Source organism: Cupressus sempervirens, chromosome 4 (assembly GCF_028749045.1).
Source record: "Cupressus sempervirens isolate cs-2001-9-10 chromosome 4, ASM2874904v1, whole genome shotgun sequence".
NCBI lineage: Eukaryota > Viridiplantae > Streptophyta > Pinopsida > Cupressales > Cupressaceae > Cupressus > Cupressus sempervirens.
Genome location: NC_143121.1, coordinates 170,247,616 through 170,255,700, shown reverse-complemented (window position 1 = coordinate 170,255,700; position 8,085 = coordinate 170,247,616). Strand labels below are relative to the sequence as shown.

Below are 8,085 nucleotides of genomic sequence, written 5' to 3'. Positions count from 1 at the left end.
ATGTACAGATTCCTTTGATGTTCACATAGTTTCATCTAGCATGAATTGCCTCTAGCATGGAATCTGCCTTTAACACAGGTTTCTTTGCCCTTTTGTTTGTGTTTTCTATCTCTAATGCAATGGCTTCCCTATCATGAATGCCCCTGCATCTTGTTTTGTGCTTTAGCTTACATCTTCCTCTATCACTAGCTGAATTTTCCTTTTGACATGTGCTGACTTCCTTTCATGCACAAGAAAATTCCATTTCCTCCAATGTGTTGCTCATCTATTTTGTGGCTTTATCTTATTGTGGCTTGGCTTTGACTATCCCCTATGACTTCTAGTCTCCACTAGCATCTTCATACATTTCTTTGCATTGGCAGCTTCCTGCTTCATGCCTAAATTTCCCTCATGGTATTTATCTTTCAACTATTGGATGACTTCCAGAGCCTTTTCACTTACATATCACTCCTCTGCATCATCAAAAACTGCAAGTATGTCATCCAAGTTAATGTTCTTATATTCATAAAGTTGTACTGGCTCATAATTCTCCCTGAACCACTCATGATTTTGAATTTCTTTGATTTTTATTCCCTTAATAGGAGCTAGATCAAGAATTGGGCAAGAAAAATCTACCTTATTGATCCTTCTATACAAACTCACAAGTTCACTCTCATCAAACAAAAGATATCCTACCATTAAAACATATAGTATGACTCTACAAGACCACACATCTGATGTTGCACCATCATAACCTTTGTGCCCTAAAACCTTAGATGCTACATAATTTAGTGTTCCACAAGTGGTATGTAGAAGTCCATCTTCTTGTTGAGACAAGGAATTCAATCCAAAATCTAAAATTTTTAGGTTTCCTTGAGAGTCTAGGAGAAGATTTTCAGGCTTTAAATCCCTGTGGTAAACACCCTTGCTATGACAGTAATCAAGAGCATCTATAAGTTGTTGCATATACTTTCGTGATTCATTCTCATTAAGTCTTCCCCAATGAACCTACTGCCTATTGAGCAATGTAGAGAGATTGAGTCCTTGAAATAGAGTTATCAACTCAAATGCATTCATCATCAATGGATGTGTTTCTTTCTCCTCTGTTGACAAGTCAAACCTTTATATTGCTATTCATCTCTTGGAAAAATGTACTCATTCTAATCATTCTTTCCTATAATTTGATCTCCCAAAAAAATTTGGCAAGTTCATCTCTCTCCCCATCACCAATGCTAACTTACATCATTATTAGATCAAGACATTCTTATAAAAAAAATCCATTCTATCTTCTTTTTAAATTATCTTGAAAATTCCCACAACGCCCTATCATTCTGATAAGATTAATCGGGCCCCAATGTGGGTCTGGCTAAAAAAATTTTTGTTTCCAAACAACTGAATCCTCAAATGATCCATTCATCATTTGATATTGATCAAAATCAAATTTGATCATTGAACTATCATTTACAAATCATTTTATCACTCTCTTGCAACTTGTCGACTTTGTACTAGGAGGGTCCTTTGATTGGTTGTAAAAATTGATCCAAACAACTGATAAGGCTTTGAAATTAGACACATTGATTCTCTATTCCACACAATTTTACCCTTTCAAATATCATCTCATGATGAGATCGAGGTCAAAAGATATCGACCTCCAAAGTTGCTTGCTTAAAATCACCTACAAGAAAACATGTCCAAAAACCATAAATCATGTTTGGATTTGGCTTTGAAAATTGGGTAAAATGACACTTGGGATAATGAAAATTGGGGCGTTCATTCAATGCCATGAGGATAGTATGAATCTCTAATTTGGGCTCATGGAAAATAACATAATGAATTTGGTGAATGGTCAAAGTAAGCTACTCAAAATTTGCAAATTGAAAACAATGTCAGAAAGTAATTTTTGCAAATGCAATTGACCTGGGAAAGTGTCTAGAAAAAGTCATCAAGACTTACAAATTGACACATTTAAAGTATTTTTATAGTAAAACATAGTGGTATAATCCATTCAATCTCAGCTATCATGAATTTCAAGTTATAAAATCCCGAACAGGGGTACCTACCAATCGGCATTTCTTGATACTAGTAAAAAGCTAGAAATTGCATTTGGAATCAAGTTTGAAAACTGAACAAACGGATTCGTCATAAGCTCAAAATTGAAACATAGAAAGTCTCTGACCTCCAAAATGAAATTCAAAAGGAATTTTCTCACTTTGGTCAACTGGTTCAAAGTTTTAACAAGTCAAACAAGGCTTCCCAGAATATAGAAAAAATCATATCAGCATGACATCGATGAATGACCAACTTTGAGGGATTCAAAACCTAATCAAATGGACTCAAAACAACTCAAAATTTGAAACATAGACTCTATGGTATGGACACTAAAATATCCCAAAGTAGTAAATCACGAAATTTTATTAGGTGTGAGATATTCAAATGCAAACATGGCCTCCTATCACTTTTTGACATGAAAAAATGCAGAAATGACAATTGCTCAAGATGGGACCTCACGAAATGGCTCAGAATGGCAATTCATCATCATGGAACAAGGGGACATACTGAATGGAAGGTGTTAGAAACATTAAACACTTCTTGGGCTTCACAGGTATAGTCAAGTGCATATGCATTTAAAAGCACTTATAGGGCTTAATCTTTCAATGGTACTCAAAATTGGGCCTTCGATTTTGAGCCCCAATAGCACCAATCAACTGAGGTGCATTACAAGTTTTGGAATTGATCTAGATCATTCTATCAAATTGAAATGGAATGTGATCTCTCTAAAATGAGAGAGGTTATTTTAGACCTTGACATAACTATCCTATATTATTCAATGTTTCTTTGATAGCCCCCACAAGCTTTGTGTTACGACCCTCAAAACATCGACCTCCAAACACACTTAGAGAACCTTGGAGACTCTTTGGTATGAAGTTTTTGTGAATGTTGGATGCTCTCTATATCCAAAAAAGTGGTGTCACTAGGGTTCACCCATCCATATGGAGCTAATGGTGTTGATGATTCAATGTCAAGATTGACAATTTCAAAGTTACGCAGTGATGCACCAATGAATTGAGGTGCACTGCAATTTTTGGCATGTAGGGTGATCGCTGTGTCAAATCCAAAAATAATGTGATCTATCCAAAGAGAGAAAGGTTATTGTATACCTCAACATGAATTTCATGTAGCATTTAATTTTTCACCAATATCCCCCACGAGCTCCGAGTTATGACCCTTGGGAGATCAACCTCCAAATACACTTAGAGAACATTGGAGACTATTTGGTACATGATGGTCATGAATGTTTTAGCCTCTATATGGATGAAACAAGGGTATCACCATGGTTCACCTACCCATTCAGAGATATTGGCACTAGCGATATAATGCCAAGATTAGTGGTTTCAAAGTTATGCAGTGATGCACCAATGAACTTAGGCACACTACAAGTTTTGGCATCGAGGGAGATTGATGTGTTGAATCCAAATGGAATGTAATCTCTCTGAAATGAGATAGGTTATTCTAGACCTCACAATGGCCATCCTAAGGTATTCAACAATTCACCTATATCCCCCCTAAGCTCTGAGTTATGACCCTTGAAAGATTGAACTCCAAACACACTTAGAGCACCTTGGAGACTCTTCGGTACAAGGTGGCTGCAAATTTTGGAGGATCTCCATGGATTTAACAAGGATGTCACTAAGGTTCACCCACCCATCTAGAGCTAATGGTACTAATGATTCAAAATAAATAGTTTCAAAGTTATGTAGTGATGCACTAATGAACTGAGGCACATTGTATGTATTGGGAGCGAGATCACCATGTTGGATCCAAATAGAATGTGATCTCTCCTAAATGAGATAGGTTATTTTATAACTTGACATGACCATCTTGTAGCATTTTATTTTTCATTGATATCCCCCATGAGCTTTGAGTTATGACATTCAAAGATCGAACTCCAAACACACTTAGAGCATGTTGGAGACTCTGTAGTACGGGGTGGCTGCAAATGTTGTACGATCTTTGTGGCCAAAAAAAATGGTGTCACTAGGGTTATCCACCAATTTGAAGTGAACGTAACTAATAATTTGATGCCAAGATCATTGTTTTCAAAGTTATGCAGCGATGCACCAATGTGTTGGTGTTTTATTTTGATGTTAACAGTACTAAAACTACTAAGCGACAAAAGGCTTAGTACCTAGATATCAGTACATACACAACCTAAAGAATAGCCAATTCTCATTATCACTTGCATATGCAAAGTATTAGGACCCAACTTCAATAAAACCTTAGACGGTTTTCTACTCTTTTGGCTCTGTAAAACTAGGGCGGGTGCACCCGGGGATGGTTCAAAGATGGAATAATTGTATGAGAATTATCCTTAGTTTCATTTTGATTCTCATCTCTAAATCCTTAAACATATAGGTAAATAACTGATAAACACATCCCTTGAACAGATATGGCCAAGAAATCTTCTATAGCTCTGCAGATGTTTCCAACAACAATGGCTAAATGAAGCTAAAACAATCTAGGCAGGCAAGTGCTGGCCAACTTTGAAAATCTTACAGGAAAGATAAATGAAAATTGATTTTATGATGTATTTTGAAAAAGCTAGTTATAATATACTTCTCTTTTGGCTGAAATACTTTCGATCAGTGCCTAATCCATTGGGAATTCAGAGTCAAGTAAATTCTTAGATCTAATTTGTTGCCTTGCAACGAATTTTCATCAGCAATTCTTACCAGAATTTATCATTCAAAAATCCTTATTAACACCCGAGCAACCTCATCACATTCATCAAAGCCTTTACTTAATCCATTGAATTAACAGCAATAACAAATGGATGTACAGTCTTACTAAATTGCAATCAATTGCATAAGCTTTTACTCACACAACATCAAGGTAGCTCAGTATTAAAAAGGAGACAAAATTCAGAGAAGAACAGATATGGGGACAGTTCATAACTTGTATTCATTTCCTTTGAAAATGATATATCCTTTACAAAAGACCCAGAAAAACCTTCAGAGAAGAAGCACAGTTCTTTCTACATTCATCCATATCTCAGAAATTTTGACATGAAAAAGTATACTATAAATTTCCTTCCCAAAATGTTTGGACCAAAAGGAGAACTAAGCACAATACTTAGTGAAAACCAAATTTGGACCCATCTTTAGCCTTGGGATCTCACTTAAATAATGTGAGATGCAACAAGCTTCAGGCTACAGTAGGTGACAGGTGTCCTTCTTTTGAAAAACAAAAAACAAGAATAACAGAAAGGTTGATTACAATAGCACTTCTTGGCGGGTTCCTTTCTGTTATGCTTCTTGGTTGTTATGATCTGCTCTCGCAATCATTCCTCATCTTCAGAGTACATACCCATAAGGTCTGCAAGTGATGTATCATCTTCTGTTACATGCAAAATCACTTTAACCTGGGGATTTTCTGTGTCATCATTGCTGACTACAAGAGTAACTATTACTCTTACATCTTCCTCGTCATCTTCTCCTGACATCTGTTCACTAAACTGATCTTTCCATCTGTTGAAAGTATCATCATCTGGCCAATCAAAAATTAGGGTTTCTCTTTGTATCTTTATTAAAGAATTGGCATTTTCTTCTAAATCATCGAATTCTTTTCTTATATCAGCATAATACAGTTGTATTTTTACCAGCTCTTCATTTGTCTTTGCCCAAAACCAATAGCCAGTCTCACTGATGATGTTTGTTATTCTGTTATCAAATAATTCATCCATTTCCTTTTTCCATTTGTCCTTTTCCTTTACTGTATCAACAGATTCTAAGGCACAAGGAAATAGGGTGAATTTTTTAGCAAGATATCTTGAAAAACAGTGTCAATTTCCTCTGTAAAGAATCTCTTTTATTTTCAAAATTATCTAATTGATTCAATAAATCAAAAATTCTTTCAACCTGATGATAAGGCATTTGAACTGCAGATATACAAACAATTGTAACATCATTATTCCTCTGTCTCCACTTCTGTGCAAGAGAGTCTAGTCCATTCTTTTCTTTATTTAACTCATCTATGAGGGTTACAATCCTGGTCAACTGGTCATAAAAATTTGACCATTGTATTTTATCCCTCAAATATGTCACACCCTGCTTCCATTTCTCTTCCTGCTGATTTCTAAATTCTATCTGCCACTCATGTAATTTGGTTTTTTCTGCTTCAAACTCCTCTGCAGTATAGAATTGGGGTCTTTCAGGGGTGTCAGGTATCTCAATAATAGGGGTTAATCCCACAGATGACTGTGGGGGACATGCAATTCTTAATGTACTGGATTCTCCCACTTTTCTCTTTCCAAGTACCTTTTCCAATTGAGATATCCTGTTTTCTAACTCAATTCTCCTCTTTACCTCTTGATTATAGGCTTCCACCACTACTTCATATTTATTATGCATATCCATCAGTTCCCTCTCTTCTCTTTCTGCAGTAGCCAGGGCAAATTTAGAATAATCCACATTCATGTGGGCTGCCTGTACATTGGAAGTGTCAGCAACTCTTCTTACAATGATACTCCCTGTCAATCCTGAGTCATCAGGCTGTGATGAAGTAACTCTGGATCCTCTTCTCAGGGACCACATAACAAGGGTAGCTTGATCATTGCTGAGTGTTGTACCCAAGAATTCCTCTTTATTCGGATCCTAGAGTCCTAAATTATTTGAAACAGAATTAAAAACTAATGCGTCAGCAATGTCCCAATTGGGCAATAATAAAACATTAGCATTTTTTACCATCTGTCTTCCCTCATTAGGGGTTATATTTTGGAACTCTTGAACCATTTGTTCCTTTATTATATTTTGAATGGAGGTCTCATCCATCTCTGGATGTTCTGCTCTCATATTATTGCACCTTTGCTCAAAAATGTGCATGTTTACTCTCCACGCAAACTGATGGAAAGCCCTAGATCTTACAAAATTGTTATCAAACAAAAAATGTTGACTGGCTTGTTCCAAAACAGGGTCCAATTCCCTTCCTCTGAAATCTGCTGTAGTTAATTCAAAACTTGGTACAGGGGTTTCCTGAGGGTTCCCTTCATCAATCTCTACTTGTGTAACAAAAATTTCTCCTTGTGACCCCATTTGTTCAAATTGCTCATTGGTGAGTTGTTCTTCCTCAACTCTAATTGGGGTTTGAGAAGGTGAGCCACTTTCATCAGGGGATTCTTCCTCCCTTATTATTCTCCTTCTTTTGGGGGAAGGTTCAGGGGGTCTTTCTTCTAGGACAGTGCTGGAAGATCCAACAATCTGTTTTTCTTTATGCAGAACGGGCACCTGCTGTCGGACAATAGTATATCCTATTTTCTTCCGTACCACCAGTGGACCTATTCCAATGTTGGGAGTGAAACCCAATTTTCTCATAATTTCTCTAGCTTTATCTGGAAAAGAATTAATAAAATGTTGTTTCTTCTCATTCATTACCTCCATTATCTCAGAGAAATTACTCATGAGCTTATGTACTTTATCTGCATTGTTTGCAACATTACTAAGAGGACTGAAATTTTTATCAAAACAATTAATGAATTCCAAAACTTTTGAATAGACTCTCCATTTTTCTTTCTTTATTTCTTACTCATGGAGAGAATATTCATTTCTTATTACATCTTCTGGAAAATAGAATTCATGCTGAACTGGACGCAGCTTGATTCTCAATCTAAGGGAAGAGTTAAAGAAACCTTCTGTATCACAAAAACGAGAGTGAGATACTGCCATTTTGTATTGATCCAAAAATTTATGGAGAAAGGCCCACCCTTCTTTAGTTATCACAAATTGGTGGGCTATAGTACAAGTAGGAAAAATTGATCCTGTCCCCCTTTTGTGCAAAAAGGCCTCCTCCACTCCTCCCAACTGCCACAAAAACTCAGCTACCCCTACCTTTAAAGGTACCTGATAGGGTAACACATGGGGTGTTCCTTTGAAACCATAGACCCTGATGACGGTTGAGACTGAATATGGGACAATATCTCCCCAATTATGTGACACTTTTAGATTATGGGTTTTGTCCATAGGCCTGACAAGGTGCATTAATGCCTTAGGGATTCTGGGATTGTCACTCAATAAGAGGCACCTTAGTTTGGAGGCAAAGTGCCTATCAAATCTA

The 8,085-nt window shown here is 36.5% G+C and overlaps 1 pseudogene; it reads right to left on the bottom strand.

Moving 5' to 3' along the window:
- Positions 1-444: 444 nt before the first annotated feature.
- Positions 445-945, bottom strand: LOC149560521 (CBL-interacting serine/threonine-protein kinase 8 pseudogene; annotated as a pseudogene).
- Positions 946-8,085: the final 7,140 nt, after the last annotated feature.